This window comes from Centruroides vittatus, unplaced genomic scaffold, assembly GCF_030686945.1.
Source record: "Centruroides vittatus isolate TY-2023 unplaced genomic scaffold, ASM3068694v2 contig_738, whole genome shotgun sequence".
Classification (NCBI taxonomy): Eukaryota; Metazoa; Arthropoda; class Arachnida; order Scorpiones; family Buthidae; genus Centruroides; species Centruroides vittatus.
This window is the reverse complement of record NW_027122474.1, coordinates 3,193,527-3,216,551: the sequence shown is the minus strand read 5'-3', so window position 1 is coordinate 3,216,551 and position 23,025 is coordinate 3,193,527. Positions and strand designations below refer to the sequence as shown.

Sequence of the window (23,025 nt, the reverse complement as noted above, 5' to 3'; positions counted from 1 at the left end):
AATATGAAGATATTACGTATTTTACATCAAAACTAAAAATGTATCTATACTGATTTTTATGTGTTAAAGATACTTACTAATATCCTTACTGGTTCGTGATTTTTATGTATTAATATTTGGCACCATCACAAAATTAGAAATTGAAAATTATATATATATATATATGTATATATATATATTTGAAAAATATTCTAAAATTATAATCATTAAGCATTACTAAAAGTCATTTAATGGAATTATAATAGCAGAAAAAAAATTGTTTACGTGAAAGCATATTCAATACATTAAATGGCAGAAATTCCCAGATGGTGAACAAAAGTGGAGTGGGTATGACAGAGATTTTTCTCTACAAGTAAAAGCATTAGACATATCACCCAAGAGAACACACAAACTGGATTATTGATTGTAGCAATAGAACATTGTTCTTGGCCTGTTGATGACAAGTCGATGTTCGGTTCTGAGGTCATGTGAGCATGACTTTGGGTTCAGTTCGGTTGGGCAAAACTTGTTTTCATCGTTTCCGTTGATAGATCTGTCTTAATGGAATATAACTTCAAACTTTTATTGATCTTTCAGTGTGAAGATGATAAAATGTATTTCCTTTCCATTACTATCCTTCGTGTTAGAACATTATAATGCTAATAAAAGTGTACTATGTCATTAAGATAATCGTTACGAATATTAGTATAATGAATGGAACGATGAGTTCTCTATATTAAAAAATTCGAAATTTACATTAAAACCTTTGCTAATATTTTAAATTCATGTTTATAATCTCGAAAAGAAAGTATTAAAAACATATTTTTTCATTAAAATCTCTTCTGTACGCTTTTCTTTCAATTAGTCGCGTAATTATGCTATTAAAACTAAGAAACTTCAGCTCTAATGAATCCGTAAACATAAAAATTATTTGAAATATGTTTTTATGTTTTGCAAGGTATCAAATGTTCCTAGTTCTTCCCTAGAAAGATAATTAGACGTCAGGAGAAATTTCTTTCGTGTCTGAAATACGATATACAAGCAGTATTCCCTGGCGAAAAATAGTTATTGAAATATGTCTGCTCTTGTCTTTGGATAATATTTATATTACAAGTATTATAACTGTTGATGAGACAACGAAAGAAACAAGAATATTTTATTTTATTTCGCAGATATACAGTATAATTTTACACAATTTTTAGACTTAATCACGAAATTTACAATTTAAAAGCAATTTAATTAAGGGCAAATAATCGATTAGTAATCGTAAGGTTTTTGATTAATTAGTGTATCATAAATATTTAACTACGTTTACTAGAATGTATACACTTTACTGTAAAGTAATATAATTAAATCTTATCCTCTTATCTCTGTTTCATTCTACACTTATTCGAGCCTTTACTGTGTAGTTTGTTATCGATTTCTTCTCTTGCTCTTATGGTTCCAGTAATTCTCTGCAGGAGTCAGGAAAGCAAAACCTCTTGGACACAAATAAACGCTAACATAAATAACGTATGGGATTTATTCAGCTCGACTTCTTCATTTTACGGCATTACTTCGGTCTGTTTAATTGTCCTAATGCAATGTTTCTCACGTTTTATCATTGGCACGAAGAAGGGTAATTTAGATGACGTGTATTACTAATACAGAAGCTTACACGAAAACAATTCGTGTACAACTTCCGAACGCATAATTTTTTTTATCATTTAAATATTTTCTTCGTGGTTTTTATACTGGGAATTACTTAAAAAATATATTTTCTCGTGTAATTAAATAATTTAGAACAATAGAAGATTGTGTAGAAAATATTCTGCCATTAAAATAATTCCTTTTTTTTTTTATAAAACTTTCGATCAGAAATTTGATATTGTGTTATACCAATACAATGTTAGAAAGTAGAAACAATATAAAATATCTATAAAAAAATTCTTTTCGGAATTTTATCCTATTATACATTACGAGATTTCAAGAAATTGCATCTGGATGCAAGTTATTTTATATATTCCCTTGTTTTTAGATATTGTATAGAAGAAAATGGAAGCCATTTGTAATGCAATAATACTATAAAAAGTATATTTTTTTACTATTTACGTTGAGCTATTTTATATATAGATTTTAAGTAAGATATTAAATAGTTTTACTAATTAAATAATGTATATTTTAATATAAAATTCAATTATTGTGTTCACAAGTAGGAAATGATTCGAAATATTTTTATTTAAGTTTTCTTTTAAACTAAATTTCTTTAAGACCTCGTATTGTACGCTTAAAGTCGAGATAATATTTACTTTGATAAGGAAAGAAAAATAAATAATATATATACAAAAAAAGGGACATAACAGATTAAATGTTGGAATTTATACAAAAGTATGACCAAGAATGTTACTCATGCATATTTTTTGCATGTATGAATAGTTTTAGGATGCAGTAAAAAATCTAAAGCTGTATTAAAATCAAAGAAATATTCACTAGAAAACACTGTTTTTATTTCATCACGATATATATAATTTTGTACGTTTTATCTACTTATTTTCTGAATTTTTCTTTAAAAAATACAGTAATAATAACGTAAATAAAATTCTGTTGTAAATTTACATCAACAAAGTTTTTTGATAGTTATTAAATTTCATTTTTCTCATGTAAATTTTTGAATTTATATGATGACAGGTAGAGAAGGAAGCGGGGGGATGTGTTATTGAATATTCAAATTTAAATTTTTATTTTAAAAATATCTAAGTAGGAAAGTATTTATTTTTACAATTTAATAATGCATTTTTATGATTTTTAATTTAGTATTTTATTGTTAATATTATCTGTTTATATATATAATAAAATATTCAATGTATTATAGTATTCTCTTCTTTATTTTCTATTCTTATTCCCATTTTTATTGTGTGATAATAAATTATTTTTTATATGTTTACGAATGATACAAATATTGTAATATTTTATGTCAACATTTTTTCTGTAATACAATTTTGAAAAATACGACTTCATATACAAAAATATTTATATTATATTATATTTTTATTGTTTATCTATAAGAATAAAATATATATAAGTGCATAATATTGTTCTTTATTTAATAATGATATTATATTTTAAATATGTATATTCTTTAAAATATTAGGTATGTTTTTATTATATCAGATCCTTTATATATAAACTAATTATTTACAGAGTAGTCCAAAGGTTAGTTAACTATTGTAAGAATTAAATTTTTTTTATTCAAATATTTAAATGCTTAATAGTATATTCTAGACTCAGTTAGAATACACATTTACAATTGTATCTAGAACACACTAAACGCCAACTTTTGGCCATCCTATATTATATTTATGTGCTAATAGATCATCGTCAAAATTAAGATTTAATCTTAAATAAATAACTATAACTCTAATTTAAAAATTCAATATATATATATATATAATAAAATTTCGCAAATCTTTAAATTTATGTAAATTTATATAAGTTTTAAATTATTATTTTTTTATTGAATTTTTAAATTATATATATATATGTGTGTGTGTATTTTAACTTCATTTGTTTCAATTCTATATATCAGCAAGCCATAATATCTTTATTCAGTAACATTATCAGATGTAAAGAATTTCGTACAAATCATATAGTATAACATAATGTCATACAGTATTTTAAAAGTAAAGGGAAATCCAATAATATACCATTCTTGCAATGCCAAAATTAAATTCCAGTTCTTCCAGATGCGAAAAAATGTATTGAACATCATCTCTGCCGCTCGGAAAAACTTTCAGTATCAGTTTATCGGAAAAATGTTCTCGAATGATTCGTCTTTCAAAGCACGTACCTTTATGAGTATGAGGGAGATGGAAAAGAACGAAATAGTCCTATTCTAGTAAAGAAATCTATATTTTGTCGCCGTTAAATGAACGTGTATTCTAATACTGTCGTTATAGTAGAGGTGGACAGTCAATATATAGATTTGTCATATCGACATACATCATACTCTGTTATATTCTGGAATCATCATAAAGCTAGAGAATGAGTAACTGAGAGAATTTATCGAAAATTCGACCATAATAGATCGCTTATTATCTTATTGATGGTCTTTTCTACCATCACCAGAAGAAGAGATTACGTTTTACTAAGAAATTACTCAAAAGTGTAAGGTTATTCTCGTTACTTTTAATTTTATCAATAAACTATTTGAATCGTATTATGCCCTGTTAATGTGATAAAAAGTAATCAAATTTTAATTCAATTCAACTCGAATTTATATATATATTCAATTTATATTAATTTAAGTTGAAAAGAATGTGTTTGTGATGCTTTCATTCTTATTATTATGTAGATAACTTCTATAAAAATAGGCTATTTTTAAGTAAAATTTATCATTATATAAGCCATTATTTATTAGACATGTTAATTTTATAGTCCAATTATAATTATTCTTTAAAGTTAATTAGAGAAGCGTCACGCTTAATTCGAGAAGAAACACGATGTTCTGCACTAATCTGGTAATTATTTAATTTATTTATTTTATCCAATAATTTAGTCAAATATAATTCAAAAATACATATTAACATTAATAAAATAATTTCTTTTAAAAATTTACAAGTTATAAACATTAAAAACTGTTTATAAAATATGTATTTAGAGCGTTAAGATTTCATTTAAATAATTACCAGAAAATTCGAAAGTTAATTACAGAAAGAATAATCCAGATTATTTTTATGAATAAAGAATTATTAAGAAATTAATTGCATAAATTGTCTTTAATTAAAACCATTTCTTTTCCTCTCTACTAACCTTATTTAATACGCGAATTGTCTTATTAACGTTTCGTACAGCTGCATACAAAATACATGTAAATTAATCGTAGAAGTGGGAGTTTATGAAAATATTATGAATGAAAGAATTTAAATATTTTTGTTTCCTTTAAGAAAATAATCGTCAGCGTAATAAGAATCTCTTCAATTTTTGACTCGCTTGAAAGATTTCACAATCTTTATTTTTAAAGACATGTTTTAAGTTACAGCTACGAAAAATCTGCTTTTGGTTTTCAACGTTGAACGAATTTTAGTAGATGATTTACACTGCGTCACGTTCGTCACGCTTCGATCGTCACACATAAGTAGGAACGTTAGTGACACGTAACGTATTTACCAAAATAGCTTCATAATTTAAAATCACGATGATAGTTGTTGAAGACCCTGGCTTTTTAACTTGGCAACTCTCATCTTTTACAAAGAATCATTGACTATATTTTGTTTATATCTGTATTTTTTATTGTAAATATTTCGGTAAAGTATATATAAAATTTATCTATTCTCTTTTTATAAACACGTGTTTAGAATATAACTTTGATAAAAGTGAGGAAATGCCGTAAGAAAAAAGGGAGAAAGTGAATGATGTATATACTTTCCCATCACAAGTTTATTTTATTAGTGTCTATAAATTTTAGAATTTGGCATATATACCGTGTTAAATTATATATTATTAAGTATATAGTATAATTCATGTTCATTTTTCTAAACAAGATAAAATTTTAAGCAATAACTTCTTTACATTAATTTCTACGGTTGTTTCGTTTTACAAGCAGTTAAGATCTTTTAAAAATAAAAATATTCGTTTCGTTGATTGGCTGAAAACGAGAAACACGTAATAGTAAGCGTGTTTTCGAAGATGTAGAACGTGTTGCGATTGGTGACGTGTTTCTTCAATCAGTTACAACGTAATTAACACTTCCAATAGTCACGCCTATATTTGTTCCAGCTTCCAACCAATCAGTGATAAGAACTTTATCAATGTTTGAAGTATCCTAACAATTTATAAAATTCCACAACTAAAAAACTTCATCAATAAAAACTTTATATTATTAAATCTGAACGATCATCTTACTTATATAAATAAGTAAACTATCACATTTTATTTAAAAATAATGGTTTTGAAGTGGGTAGGAAGTTCTTTTCCAAATGATAATTCAGATCATCATCTTTAAGTTAATAGAAGTATAAAGATCAGAGGGAGGATATATATATATACTGTATGAACGTGTAGACATACATATAAACTTATACAGATGATCAGCCAATGTCTATTGTGGAGATAATGGGAAATGAAAAGGTGTTGTCGATTGTTCGCTAGATGTTAGAGATACTTTTGATCCGAATGTCATTGGTAGAATCTGATAATGCACTTTAGTCAAAATGGGAAGGCATTATGTCAAATTCACTTCTTTGTTACTGTAGCATACTGCCAAAAAGTGAGCTTACACGAACAATCTCGAGCTTTGTATCTTTTACAGTTTTCTTCTATTGCAATCGTCCTCTATAACAAAAGAAATCTCCAGTACTAAGGAAGATCTTCTAAGTGTTAAATCTAGTTTTATGATGGTGACAAGTTTCTCCGTGGCTGTATCTGGTGTCGATAACGTTTATATATATATATATTTATATATACAGACTACTCTACAGCACAAGTTTTACTGAATAAATCTCAAATTTAAAAAAAAAAATTAATAAATCGAATTTTCCTTTGTCTTATAACAACTGTATCGAATAAATACTATTGTAGCCAGCAAGAAACATTTGTTCATGAAGAAAAACAATATATATTATTAATTTTTTTAATCAGAAATTATGTGAGGACGTGTATTTTCCTTCTTTTTAAGTAATAAATCGCCAAGAATTTTTCTATTTTAAAAGTTTTAAAGACTTTAATTAAGGTTAAAAATTATGTATTGCTTTACTTGGTTAGTATTAAAACCATATATCAATAAAAATTATAGGAAAGAGTTAGTGCTATAACTATAATTCACCTGCTTTCTATTGCTCTATTCCTTGCACTTAACCTCCTCTCAGTTATTGATTGCGTGTGTCAGTCTATAAATCGATTAACCGATACATTAATTCTAATTTGAAGAAATATTCTGAAGAATAAACATAATTTGATACACGTTTTACTATTAAAAATGTATAAATTTATATAATTAACAATGAAGAAAACAGTACTGTACATTTATCTTACAAGTATAAATAATGAGATACGTTGATGTATATATATGTACTTTTAAAGTTTCTTGTATTAAATATTGTTATTTTTATGATAAAATAAATAGTAATTGGAGGATATTAGCGTGTTATTTAAGGAAAATAACTTTATTTTATTACTAGTTATACATTTATGTAGTAGAAAAATGGGATTTTGTCACGCAATACCGAAAATGAGGGGGAAAAAATAAAAATAAATATTGATTTTTATTATTTTTCTAGTTATTAAAAGAAATGTTAAAAAATAGAATGTCGTTGACACTTTGCTTTAACAATAAATCTTTTATACTGTTTTCATGAATTGGGAATCTATCTTAACAATGGATAATCTTTAATGTATATTTGCATATGATAATGCATTCTGTTCTGGGATTTAGAATAATAAAAAACAAACAGAATCTATAAGATGATAGTAAACGTGGTAAACTCTTACTTAATAAATTCTGTAGTAAACTTACAAACACCTTGGGAAATAACAAGAGTAACTTATCTAGATTCTTGAATGATTTGTTTGCATGTTAGAGCTATATCACAGTCTATCACTGTAAATATTTAATCATTCTGAAGTGTTCCTGTACGTAAAAGTGTCGATTTAGCATTTAATTGATCTCTATAGATTCAATTACCAGAAAATAATTTTCCGGTCTGAAAAACCCCTTTCATCACTCAGATGGAAAATTCGAAATCTGTTTTCATCTAAGAATTCTTTAGTATTTTCTTATGTTAGGGACTTATCCCTAAATCCCTATTAACTACCTCTTATCGATGCTATCTTTCTTTAACTCGTTTTACTTCTTATCTCCAAGTGAATGCTGTCTTCGACTCAAATCTATTGATTCTTCTGTGCATCTCCTAACTCATTGTTCCTCACAATTTTTTGTTTTTAAATCTAAACTTCTGTTCGAAATATTAATTATTCAATCGAAATTCTTTATAATTTAGTTATATCCTAATTTATATTTACGATTTTAATACGTTTTTCACCTGTTTAAATCGTGCCCATTGGGATGCTATTTTCTAACTTCTGCACTATTGTAGGATAGGATAAGTTATTTATAACTTTAGTTATCCAGTTTTATGCTCTATGTAAGAAATCTAAAGGGTGTTATTATGTGAAAATTTCATTATTCCGCATTGTTTAAGTAGTAAGAATAGTTTTGTTTGGTCTCTCGAGTGTAAGTTCGAACCGATAACAGTACTTACAATTGGAGCGTGATATCATTATAGAAGTAGTGACTTTCACAAAAACAGGAAATACTGACTTATGAGTTCAATCGGAAGAATGTAGTGAAGAGACGATAAAGACGTCAACTGATGTATATCACTGTTAGTACTGTCACACGGTCAAGAGGATACAGCTTGCCCTAATGTCTAGCTACATGCCTCTCAACTAATGTATCTACAGCAAAAACATATTTTATCTGTGGTGATATTCTTTTCTTCTCTAACCGTATAAAATTGACGTAATAAAGATGAACGTAGCAGATGGTGGTGATAGGCTAGAGAACTGTTTACGCGCTATTTCACTGAAAAGATAAAATACTTTCGTCTCTAACAAGTTATTTCACCTGTAACTCTGTCCAATATGAGTCTACAGAAACAACGTAACAATATTATAGCTTGGCTTTAATGTGAATCGTTGCAGCTTATTTTTACTTACCAGACGAATTATTGGATATTGGATAAGTTTTTATTGCTGATTGTCGTGTCACTGCGAGGTTATACACGACAGTTAGACATATTGGTGATGTTCGAATCAAAAAGTGTTTGTTAGATCTCTAAACTGTTTTTATTCGTTTATTATTTTATTTCTTTTTTTTTGGAAGAATCTAATTATCTCCGTAAGAAGAATCTGTTCTATTTATAACGTTTACAGGGAATGCTTCATAAGTTGCTAAATTATGGATTGTTGGGTTGTTGAATAGACGGGATTTTTGGGAAATTAGGATAAATTTTCGGTTATCTTTAATACAAATTAATAGGCAGAGATTCTTTATAATCATACCATTTATTAAGATTATAGAAGGTATAAAATTTAAAATATTTAATTTTGTAACCAGTATTAGAATTGAATTTCTGTCAGTATTCAGAACTTGGCCAATTTCTAATATTTCAAAGCTGTAAGAATCTGTTCGTAAATTACGTTTATATTTTTCTTGAAATTTTTCTCCCCCTTCCCCCTTGAATCGGTTTGTCTAAGTTTCCTTAACCCCCTCTCCTTTTCGGACGTCCAACAAAACTCAACTCCTTCCTTCTCTCTTATCCGACTTGTCATAATCCTTCCCTCCCTTCCGGTGTCATTTATGGGCAACCTCTAAGCCATAAAATCATAAAAATTAAACGGAAAATTTATGAATACAACACTCAAATTGTGCATAAATATCACAGAAAATTAGCTTTATTCACACAAATTGTTTAAATGGATGAAGAAGATTTCAATACAGAAGGTTTATAAAATATATATATATATATTGTTAAAGGAGGAACGTATTAATTTAGATATATATATATATATATCTAAATTAATACGTTCCTCCTTTAACAATATATATATATATAGTTTATAAACCTTCTGTATTGAAATCTTCTTCATCCATTTAAACGATTTGAGTGAATAGCTAATTTTCTGTGAAATTTATGCACAGTTTGTAGGCGACTATTCCTAAGCCTCCTGTACACAATTTGTCTTGAAACCATTGTTCCTGTCCTGCTGAAAGGTCAATAGAGATCTGCCTTGCAGTCATCTCTTTATGACAACGTGCAGTTAATTCCAAATAACAATCATTACTAATGGTTACAACTCTTGGATCATCCTGTGTTATTCTCTGACTTGCAGCTCTCCAGTTTCTTGAAATCTCTTTCAAAACACAGATCAAATATCATTTAAAGACATTTAATAGTTCTGGAATCAATTTAACAATTCGAAAATGCAGTTTTTATATTCCATTATACATAAAATAAAGGCCTTTATAGTAATATAGAGTTTTAAATTTTAGTATTAATTACATACATTTTTAAGAATTTGATTATACTTTCATCAAATTTTACTATGAATTGTTATAATAATTCTTAAATTACGAGCAAGAAAATAAGGAATTAATGCTAAATTTTATAAATGATTATTTAAAATATCTTCTTATTCTCTTTATTTTATATTTAATCACTTTTTAATACGTTAAAGAAACCAAATTGCGTAAAATTTTTAACCAGTAATAAATTTGAAAAATATAATTTTACTTAATTATAATTAATTACATAAGTGAAAAATGAAGGCTTTACAAAGAAAATTAACTTCTTAATTACAATAATAAATGTGGAAAACAAATTTGCGCCAAAAGCAAAATTAATTTACGTTACAAAATTTATTGAATTAATCGGAGGAAAAAAAAAATTCAATTAATTTATACTTTGTTAAATTAATGCATCGTATTTCTTAATTATAATTAAAATTGATGAAAAGTAATGCTTTAAAGAATCGTAAAGCTCTTACTTATGAAAATCGATGAAAGAAAGTAAAGATATGTATTTATATTTTGAAGAAAAATAATAAAAATAAAATGTTTTTTTTTTTTTCTTTATTTTAGAGTTTGTTGTCACAAATTGGCTCCACACATGCAAGCATGAAAGAATACAATTTGAATAAAAATCGTCTTCACAAAGATCAAAGAGTTTACGCTCTTTCTTTCTTAAAGAAAAATATATAATATTCATCATTTTTATGGATTAGAATGCGTTTTTTCCTGGCAAAAACAGAATTTTATAAGTATTAATAAAATAGGAAATTATATTCGATGCTATCTAATCCATCCTGCATCCAATTTAGAGTAAAGTTGTAGCTCCAAAAATCATTTTTTTAATATAAATTCTAACTCTAACCCAAGTAAGGCTACTGTGAAGAGGTATAGATTCTATAGATTCAAAGAATATAGGAAATTATAGTTTCTTCTTGAAACATGATTCGTTTCTATCGATTCTAGGTTTTAGAAATGAAAATTCAGTAAATAGTATTGTGATTGATATAAATATTAATATTCTAATATTAAAATATGTAAAAATTTTATATTTTTATAGTAAATGTATAGAATCACAATATAGATGAGTATGGAAACTTAACTAACTTTATGAAATTGTTGGATAGTTCAGTTGAGGAATCTTTTTCTTCATCATCTTCTCTTACGAAAGTTTTTATTTTAATATATTTAAAATCATATTAAATACAATAAATTTAGTATACAACTCGTATATTTAAGAGGCAAATATTAGAATAGACATTAGTTATGAAAGTGAACCGAATCACCTCCTTAGAACTCAATAATGTTGTATCAACTATACTGATTCTATTATGTTTCTGTAGTATTTTAGATTAGCAAAAATTAAAGTAAATTAAATTAAAGTAAAGATTCTTTAAACAAAAATCTAAAGGATGTGGATTTGTTTACCATTTATAGTAAGGTAATTTTTATATATTTGGATACGGTTTTGAGTACGATGTAATTAAATCACTCACCTTCTTGGATATTTTAAGTAAGTTTAAGAAGTATACCTGTCCTAATTACTCAATTGGTAAATTATAAAGTATAGATTTGATTCCTGACCACTTTAATAGGGGAATGAAGTATATTCATCTAGAAATGGATCAACACTTCATTCTCTATGAAGTTAAACATGTCATTAAACATCATATACTTATAAAAGTTTTCCTATTATACAGCCATATTACCGCTATTTATATAGAGATAATATACTCTTCAAGTTTCATTTATGGCACAAGCACTCACTCCAGATATTCACTCAAATATCCACATTCAACACTACATCGATCTCTTTATTAACATTATTAATTAACGTTAATAAAGCAATTGATGTTAACTAAACATACTAAAATTATTAAATTGAAATCAATCTACGAACAAAATTGTTTAAGAGTTAGGTAAATTTTTATTAATTATAATTGTAATTATATTACATTAATCATATTGTATCGAAACGAATAATTAAATTAAAAATTATTATTATTATTATTTATTTTTTTTCAGAAACTTTACTTAAAAGTTTATTATTTTAATTTTTTTTAATTAAAAAAAAACTAATTCTTGATGAATTTTATAATAATATATTTTGGCCAAAACTCAAATAAGAAAGTTATCCTTTGGGATACGATGATTTATTATACTTTGACATTCAGGGACATTCAGACGAACCTTTGATATTCTGTATATTGAACATAGTGTTGAAGTACATTGAAAATACAGTGTTTACGACGTCATTTATTAACATCCCTTAGGTAACTTAATAGTCAACATTGTTTTGCTTATATTAAGCAATTTTCCATTAATATCTTTACATTTTACAAACTTATACAACAAACTTTTACACTCAGAATGTTTAGCAATTACTTAAATTTCAATATTTAAATAACTTATTTTATTTTATTAATACATCTTATATATTTATGTTCTATCAATAATGTGAATAATATATAATTAAAATAAATAGAATTAATATATGTAAATTTTATTAAAATTATTAATTAAATAAAAGTAAACGAACTTTTAATATAAATTTCAATTTTATAAGTCAATATTTAAAATTATTCAATTGTCAAGTTAAAGTATTATTATTATTAATGTTTTTTTACAGAAATCAATTTAAATTTTATTAATTAATATTTATACACGATATTATTTAAATTTTATTTATAGAATTTGCTTTTGTAAGTGTTTATAATAGCGAAAATTATATTGATAAGTAGACTTTTATACATTTAATCAAAGGTATTTGTATTCATTTCTCATTTTTCATTCATTCATTACTTAAATATAACTTACAATAAATAAAAGATGAAGAAATTACAAAGTTATTTTGTAGAATATTCAGAATTTAAATAACAAAAAACATGTTCCAATGATATATGATGCAATCAGATTAAGTTTAAAAATATAAATATTTAAACTGAATAAAGTAAAAATTCATAGCCTTTTTTTAACTCACTACATTTTGTTGAAATTATTCAGTACAAATTCGGGTTTTAAATGCATAAAATTATATTTTTTACAATATAAAAATGCCCTTTAACAGTTTCTTTATGTAGAAAATTAAGTTTTGCTATGTTAGAATATGGGAAATCTTACTTATCTTACTAACATAATATAGTAAAACTCAAGATACATTATATAGAATGTTAAGTACATATATACAATAGAAGAATAATTCATCTATTGTATATATACAAGCATTTAATATTCTTATATAATTTATATAAAGTTCTCTTATATAAAAAGGGAGATATGTTCTTCTACTAGAGTTCCCTGCTTAAGAATGCAGGAACTCTACATAAATTATGTAGGAGACCTTACATTTGTGTAGAGTTTTTCTATTTGATTTATATACTTGTATAAGTTGCATACAAGTCACTTATTTATATAACGTATATAGAGTTTTCTTATATAAGATTTAAAGTATTAAAGTTTAGTTGTATAGGAGTTTCTCCTATAAATTCTCTACAGACTTTGTCCCACCAGTGTCAAAATGGATGAAACCAATGAACACAGGTCGTGGGTTCGCGCCTTACTGAGTGGATTTTACCGGGTTTTCTTTACATGTTTGAATGAGGGTTAGTTTCTCATATTAAGTCCTCCCGGGAGGCACTCCCATGTGTTCGGTTTCCTCATCCCCATTAATTCTACTATTCTCCACAGACTCTTCTATAGAATTTTGGTAAATTTGTAAGATATTTTACTAAAAAAATAAAGTAAATTTTTATACAGTTTATATGATATACAAATTCGGAATATATATATATATATATCATTGTAAATATTAAAATTTAGTAAAAATATTATCAAGAGAAAAGTTAGAAAATGGGTTTTAACGTTTATTTATCCTATAATATGATTATAAAAGACCACAAGATAGACATATGAAAAAAGATTATACCCACAAAGTGGACAAGAAAATGTCGAGTTCAATTCGTTTGAAGTTATTGGTTTTAGTTGGTTGCAATGGATTAAGGTACTTTATTTTTATCTTTTGGCAGACTTGTCAGTTTAAGTGAAAGTATTCCTGTTGACAAGGTACGTTACTTATATGTTTGCTTTTCTCTTTTGTTAAGATAACCAGTTATAATAAAGTAAGTGAAAATCTTAGAAAACCAATAATTTATAATCCAATTTAAACTTTTAAGAAAGTAAAATAAATATAATAATTTTAAATATATATACATTGATATATATTTACTTCAAAAATTTAATTCTATTCCACTAGAATTTATGAGAAATTTATTCTCGAGTGTCTTTAAAATTATTCGTTTTTTTTTAAAGTTAGAAAGATGTTGAATATATTAAAAAATTTATTTAAAATATAATTTTAAAACATTTATTCATTTATTAATTACATAAAATATAAATTAAACATAAACAGTAGCAAGAAAAGACGAAAATTTAACGCTAGAATCGATTCGTTTTCCGAAAAAAAAATAATTTTTTAAAATATTTAAGCAAACTTTACGATCGTAAATTATATTTATCTTTTATTAAAAAACGTATATGTATATATATATAATAGAATTTATTAATTTTAAATAACGTTTTTCTCATTATATAAACATACTTTAAACATTACCATTTTAAAATATTGTTTAGTTTATTTCTAAAGAAAATATATTAAGATTAAAATGTTTAATGATGTTTTTTTACTTCTCATTTAACAATATAAATAGTGTATTTTAGTAAATGATACAAATAAAAATAAAAAAAAGACATATAAACTTCGAAGAAATCGGTTCCTAAACAGATTTTCGGTAACGGTACATTGCATAAGTACACTAAAAATCATTCTTGATATAAGAATTGTAGGTATTATGTTAAAGCAACTGTGAAATGATTATATTGTCTGAAGATATCTCTTGAGAGAAAAACAAAAATTACAATTTTGTAGGTTACTATACATTTTACTACGATTAATGATACTAACTTCGAAATTGTGTTGCTATCATCTACTAATGCATTTGCTATTTGTTTAATTATTGTTATACCTTCATTACTTAATCCATTAATAAAATTTATAAGTTTAATTTTATGTTTTTTTTAAACAAAAATTTATATTTATAAAGAAAATTTTTATTAATTTATCAAGGATATATCTGATTAAGTAATTTATAGATGCGACGGTTTTAAACACGTATACTCATTTAATGAAACAGAGTTTAATATTCAGCCAAACTGGGAACTGAACCTACGTCTCTTCTTTAATTAATTTCATTAGAAAATTATGTAAATGTATGGTCATTTAAGTAAGAAGAGAATTGGAGTATCACTAAAAGTCGTGGGTTCGTTCTTCACGAATTAATTTACATGATTATAAAACTTCATTTTTAGTCTGAATGAATAATTTTAAACTAGTTTAGGAATAGAAGGCATATCTTTAGCATGCTATTTTATTAAATTATTCTATTCTAGAAGCTTAGATAAATTTTGAGTTGGTATTATTATTGAAAGATTGTCTCCACCAGCTAATTTAAAAGAAAAAAATTAAACCTTGATTTATTAGAGAGAAATAATGATTTTTAACTAAATTAGAACAAAACCCGCACCCCTATTTACTAAAATCTTACTAGACTGTTTCATCATTGAGTCCTAGTTACTTAAATGACTATAGAAAATGAATATAGCACTCGTATGTGGGTTGGATCTCCATCAGCTAAATAATAGGATTTTGTTAACGATGGATCATGTAATTCTTTAGAAAATTAAGCATTTTATTAAAGATCTCGTTAGATAAAGAAAAACAAGGATTCATTTTAACGTAGCGAAGAACTTACTTATTACAAAAATATATAATTTAAACGTAGAAACGAATTTAAAAATGTAATTAAAAACTTAAGAAAATTAGAACTTTATTTACTCGCATGTTCATCTTTTTCATTTTCCTTTTATTCTAAAGGTTAATGCTCATCATTTGTCTTAAAATATTCAATAAAACTTTCATAGTTTAAATACATTTAAGAATATAAGCTGACAGACAGACGGAAAAATCCGTTATTGTGGTGCTTTCTAAGCTTCTAAAATAAGGGATTAGATGTTCTTCTTTTATTTTTCTATCTCAATATCTATAGCTATGCATTCTACATCGAAATTTCAAAAGTATTTATTTATTTATTTTTTACTATATTTTTTTTTTCTTAATTTCAAATGAAAAAGTTTTAAAAGTAAATATTGTAGTTTATTTATTTTTATTTCTTGTTTATAAAATATTTACAAACAGTAAATAAAATAAATCTCGAGCAATAAAACTGTAATAAAACAAATAAAAATTTTAGTATAGACTTTCAATATTAATAACTTTAAAAAGGAACCACGAACCAACTAAAAAGATATTTTTAAAATTTATCTTTTAAACACAATTTTTATTTATATATAATATAAATAAAAATGATTCTGTTATTCATCCAGTAACGTGTACTGGATGAATAACCGAATACAATTAAACTGTACACGGTAGACTTTTCATGAATCGTACAACATTTAATTGAAAATTTGACAATTTATCAAACTCGGAATTTAAATTTTCTTAAATTAAAACTAAAAAAAAACGAATACAATAAATCGAAAATGGTTACATAAATTGTTAAATCTAATAACTTTTTAATGTATGTATATAATTATTAAAAAATTCCAGTTATAAAATAAATTATTTAAATAAAATGAAAATTTTATTTTTAATTTTTTAAAATTAAATTTAAATTTTTAAAATCAATATTTGATCGAGGAAAAAAAATTATTTCTATGCTTTAATATAAGAAAATTTAAGAGAAAATTCTTTTAAAAAATGCTAATGATCCAAAGAAACTTGTAACAAAACAAAAAAAAACAAAAAAAAATTGTATACAAGAAAGAAAACACGAAGGAACAAGAATAAATTTCTTCTTAACATGTTAAGAATCTTGACAATTCTCATGGTAACATGTTAAAGAAACATTAAAGGAGTGTATAGAATTATAATCATGCTGAATAATATAATAAAAAATGAAATAAGACTCTATAGAAAAGAAAAATAAAAATTTATTGTTAAATTTAATACAAAAATATGATGATTTATTTAAAGGATAATAAATATTAAATAATATTTATTTATTTATTTATTAAACTAATAAAATTTATATAGTTAATTCAGTTTTACAATCTGGTTAGTTGAATTAGTAGGATTAAAGAGTTGATAGTTGATAGGAAGTTTCTATTTATTTACTATCGCAGAACATTAGTTTAAGATACTTATTCTCATGAGTCTTTACTCTTAATTGTAAAATTCGTTGTTGGAAAGTTTTCGCTGTTTGAGATGTTGATAAATTTTATAGTTTTATGTATTATAAGGCTGTAAATCATCACCTTCTCTTCATCCAAGTTTTAAACGTGTATTCTATTAATATTATTCTTCGTAAGTTGAATTTATCTCCGAGTGTCATAACCTTTAAATAATGCATTATAATAATAATTAATAAAAGAAATGTTTTAAATGTAATTTAAGTATTTAATCATTACAGGGAATCTCTATACAGGGCCAATCAATGGATTATTCCTATAAATATTTATTTTAGAATCCTTTATTATACGTAAATTACTAAATTTTACAATAACTTATTATCAGCAAATCGCGTGACTTTTAAAATTAAACATACATCTCATTATTATCTATTATTCTTATTGTTTGATACACTGTGATTCGGTTTAGCGACATACTCGATTTAGTGTGATTTCAGATTCACGAAAATGGTGGAGCTAAATAGAAGTTTGGTTTAGTTCGACAGGATACGTGGGGTGTCTGATCAGGGGAAGACTTCTGTGGGAAATTAGCTCTTATTTAGGTGTTAGACACGTAAAAAATCCGAAAAATCACGTGGCCAGCTCGTTGGTCTGGCACGAACCAACGACCAGAATTCAGTTAGCCATTGGTTGGCCTTTATATAAAGGAGTTTATCTTTTACTAAAGATTTTTCTAAGGATTTATAATTAATATTCGTATAATTCTTCAATATAAAATTGTATAAAATATTTTTAACTGAATAAAAATTTAATTATTAATAAATAATTCTTATAAAATAATAATTTTTAATACTTATATAAAAAATGATTGACTTTAATATTTTTAAAAACTAAATTTCTATTTTGTAATAAAAATTTTAAGATTTTTTTTCTGATAATTTATAATCATTAAAAATTACAAAAAATATCATTTATAATAATGAGTTTTCATAAAAATTGCTGTAACAACTACATTTATATAATTGATAGAAATAATAAATACATATATATTTTTTCTTAACATAATGAGGGAAAAAACTAGAATTTAATCAATAAAAATCTTTAGTTACATTAAAGATCATGAAATTTCCAAGACAAAGTACTGAATGGTTAAAGAATAAAAAGCTTAAATGCTTATATTCTTCATTTAATTTTACAATTTGTATTAAATAAGAATAAAAATATTCTAAATTTTATATTAAACAATCTCTTAAAAGTGCTCCAAATGTCTAATATAAATATTTGACTTTTGGTTACATAAATAATAGACTTTAAAAATGGAATTTTAAGTTTATGAAAGAGTAGAATGTGTTTTTAGTGCAAAGATGATTCATATTTTAATAACATTAGTTTAAAGATCACTTTAAATCAATGAAAATATTCATTTTTAACGATTTAAAAATGGAAAGAAGTTACTCAGATATTAGTGAATAGCATTGGATAATTTAGTTCAAAATAGCTTTGAGGATTTTATTGATATATTCGAGAAAAAATGATATTTTAAATATTAAAAATATACTTTATTCAAATATTTTATTCATTAATTACATAACTAACAAATAATTTATGTAAATAAAGCAATTGAAGTATTGAACATGTCTTCAATAATAAGTAAATACATAATTCTTCTTTATTCTTTAAAATTTTCTTCAAATAAAATATAATCTTTATTACTTTAACAGCTCATGCAAATAATTTAAAATTTACTTTTTATTAATTATTCATAGAAAAGGATATTTGCCAAAGTAAAATAACATTTGATGATATAAAAGCAAATAAATTTTTAATAGAATTTTTAGAAAATACTTTCACATTTCATGCAATTAAAGATGATATAATCAATTGAGTGCAGTAGACTGAAAAAGGAAACTGTTTGATAATATAAAAAGTATATAAATTCATTTTAAAATAATTGAAAAATGAAATTATAGAACGTAAAGCTCTCAAAATAATTGGAAAAAGATGAAAGTGGCTCATCCAAGATTTTAAATCGTATACGATAATAGCACTTATTAATTTGAAATTATGTTATTTTTTTGTAAATGTATAAGAATATAAGTATTGAAATCAATATAAAATAAAGATTAAAAATTTTAAAATATATTAAAGAATTTATATCTTGAAAAATATTTAAGTACTCTAACATAAAAGATGAGATCTACTACAGGAAATGCCTATTTAATCCACCAAAGCTTACAAAGCATATGAAGAAGCAGTCATAAATTACAAAAGATAGTAAAGAAATACTATCGATAGGAAATTTTTTCGTAATTATTTTCAAGAGGGAACTTTGTAATTATTATGAAGATATAAAAAAACCCATTAATGCAGAAAGAACTTAACGAAAATCAAGAGGAATCTTTATCCTAGTGAAGTGATAAAAATAAAATTTCTAGCTAATGTGCAATGATGTGTAAACAATAATAAAGTTCATTACGTTTGTGTGAGTTTCAATATATGTTAGCTTCTATCGAGTTTAGTGAGAAGAAGACACATTGCCTTCTTCACATGAAGACACTATTGTACAGTAATCTACTTTTACTAATGCCTTGAAATGATTAGATAAAAGTAGTGATTTGCTTTTAATCTTAGATAATGTCTTAGTGAGAAGATTAGCAAATTATTAACATCAAAAAAAGTAGAGAAAAATCTAAAGATGCTGAGTAAATTAATCTTCTCATATCTATCTCGAGTTGTTAATTTATTTTAAATTCAATGATTTATTAAATATACTAAATAGGGAATTTTAAAGTCTAAGAATTGGTTTTTCGAACACAAATACTTAAATTTATTTTTAAAATTAAATAATTTGAATTATGTGTTCGATATCAATGGTTATAGTTTAATTATCAATAGCAGTTGTAAATATTTGCTAAATGTTATATAAAAATTTTATTTCTTAATAATAAATTTATATTAAATAAATATATTTTTATGACGTGTTTATCGTAACATTTGCATTTTTTCTTTTAAATTATTATAACAAATCTAAAAAGCGTTATTAGAAATTAATACGTTGAAGTTTATATTTACTTTTTGAAATGCACTATTTTTACTGTTTTAATCCTAATTAATATGATTATTAAAGTAGTTTAATTGATTTTTAAAATTATTTTTAATTGTTTTAATTCAAAATTTTAAAAGATTTAAAATTAATTTTATATTTTTCTTTACATGAAAAACAGGATAAAATATAAAAATTATCATTTACACTGACAATATTATATATAAATTATAAATATATATAATATATATATTTATATATTATAAATATTATATATAAATATATTATATATATTTATATATATAAATATATATAAATGATTAAATATTATATAAAAATAATCATTTACACTGACATATACGTTGCTAATAATTATTTTTATATAATATTTAATTTACTAATTACAAATAAATTTTTAATAATTTTTACTTATTTTATTTTTATTTAGCTATTATTATTTACTTATAAATAAAAAAAAATATCACAATGACGAAACACGTCGAACAGGAAATTTGAAGATGGATACTTCACTTAATACTGAATTGTAAAATATATAAAGATAAAAGGAAAATATTGTAGTTTATATACTTCAACAGGCATTCATTAGAAAAATAAAATATTTTTGAAAGAGCAAATACAAGGAAAACATGTTCTTGACAGTAAATAAGAAAGAAATCTTTTATTTTTCGTACATTAAGAACAATTTGATAATAAATGAGATTGCGATAAAAAAATTTTTATATAAAAATTTAACATAAATAGGACTATTTATATATAATGTAAGAAAATTAACTTTATATAAACAAATTAATATAAATAAGTATGTAAAGAATTTTATTGCTGTTTAATTTACTATTCAATTTGTTTTTTGAAGTATGAAACTTAAGGATTTACTTCTTATTTACTGTCAAGAACATGTTTTCCTCATATTTTCTCTTTAGAAATATTTTATTTTTCAACTGAATGGTCGTTGAAGTATATAAACTACGATATTTTTTTTTATTTTATATATTTTACAATTCTTTCTCGAGTGAAATGTCTATCCCAAATTTTCTGTTCGATGTATTTGATCATTAAAAAATATAATGTTTCTTCCTTATAATTTTATTTTAAAATAATATTGTAGATATATATATAAATTATTACATTTCTTCTATTATACAATTAAGAATTTACATATACAATATTTAAATACATTATCTTCTCGCTTATCCGAAATGACAGAACGAAGGAAGAAAATGCTATCCTTGATAACAAAAATCTTGTATTTTATATTTGTAATTTTTGAAATTACAAATTTATAGATACAATTTTAATTTTTATAAAATATAAATTGTATTTTTATAATTATTTAAAGATTAATATTTTATAATCAAATATTAAATATATTATGAGACATTTAATTATATTTTAAAAAATTGTTTAAACTTTAATTTAAAAAATTTAATTAAATTCTTTCCAATATAATATTAATTTTGTAATGAATAGTATAAATTCGTGTTATAAAATAATTTAAAAAAAATGTAATATATATGAGTATCTCAAGTAATTTGTACAAAACAAAATCAATATATCAGTTTATATTATTTTTATATTTAAAAGAATGAAAAATAAGAAGTAATCTATATATATACATTGATAAAATGGTTGGTAGTTTCTTTATAAAGATAAAAATTAAAAAGCTAAATAAAAAATTAAAAAAAATAATATTACTCTTCGCAATTCCGATAAAATTCTCTGCTGGTACCATATTACATGATAACTTGTGAATCTTGTATAAACAATTCTATTGATTTTTACAAGTCTAGTAATTTTCTTGCTTTATTTATTGACTAGAGAATCTTTCTAGAAACTCGGTTATTCTATTTTGTAATATATCTTTTTCCTTCTTCCTCCTCTTCTTCATCACTTGAACACACTTCTTAGTTTACTCGATTCCATCCAACATTTTACGATATTGATTGTGTATATATGTGTATATATGGTATGTGTATATCTGTGTGTCTGTATGCTTTCTGTATAAGAACTGCAGACTTCGATAAATCACAAAAGTAAGAAAAGAGCAGATGTTTAGAAAGGGCGCTGAACTCATTGTTATCAAATGCAATACATAAAAGTTGTATTCTCTGTCACACTTTCTCTCATCTTTTATGAAAAAAATGTGGGAATTTACTTGATTAATAAATATTATGAACAATTGAATTTCTATTTCTTAGGTGTTGCTTTCATGATAGATAGAACATCGACTTATTTATTTAGTGTTTTTTTTTCTTTATTCTATTATCCATAAGCGTGTTGATTGTTAGCTATCACAAGAATCTTACATTTATAATTGTAATTTATTAACTATAACTTAGACTATTTAAATTAAATTAACTTTCGATTAATTCTTTATACTGTATTTGACTGTAAAGTAAATTAACTATCGATTATTTTCCTATACCACATTCCACTTTAACTGAACGTTAAATATAAAAACATATTTAAAACTTTTGATTTTTTAATATCTTAAATGATAATTAAGCTAATATTAATTGCATTATAGAATAAGAATAATTAAATAATTTAACGAAAAGTACGTAAACTTAACTATCAGTTAAATATTTTAACTATCATCTAAGACATTTAACTGATAGTTAAATCTGCAACTCTTATTGTTAGGTATAGAATCAGTTAATTATCATTGAAAATTTAATCGATAATTAAGTGTATTTAT

At 23.9% G+C, this 23,025-nt stretch overlaps 1 protein-coding gene across 2 annotated transcripts in view; it reads left to right on the top strand.

Annotated features, from left to right (window-relative positions):
• The window catches only part of LOC136981010 (B-cell receptor CD22-like), a 372,234-nt gene that overhangs the window by 128,897 nt on the left and 220,312 nt on the right, over positions 1–23,025 (top strand). Inside the window, exon 1 of one of the 2 annotated variants that reach the window (XM_067277259.1) lies at positions 3,896–4,122. The exons of the other annotated variant lie outside the window; for it this stretch is intronic. The gene's annotated coding sequence lies outside the window, so the exon portion shown is untranslated. Of the gene's footprint in view, positions 1–3,895; positions 4,123–23,025 lie in introns of those variants that run through there. 2 annotated transcript variants of the gene reach the window in all.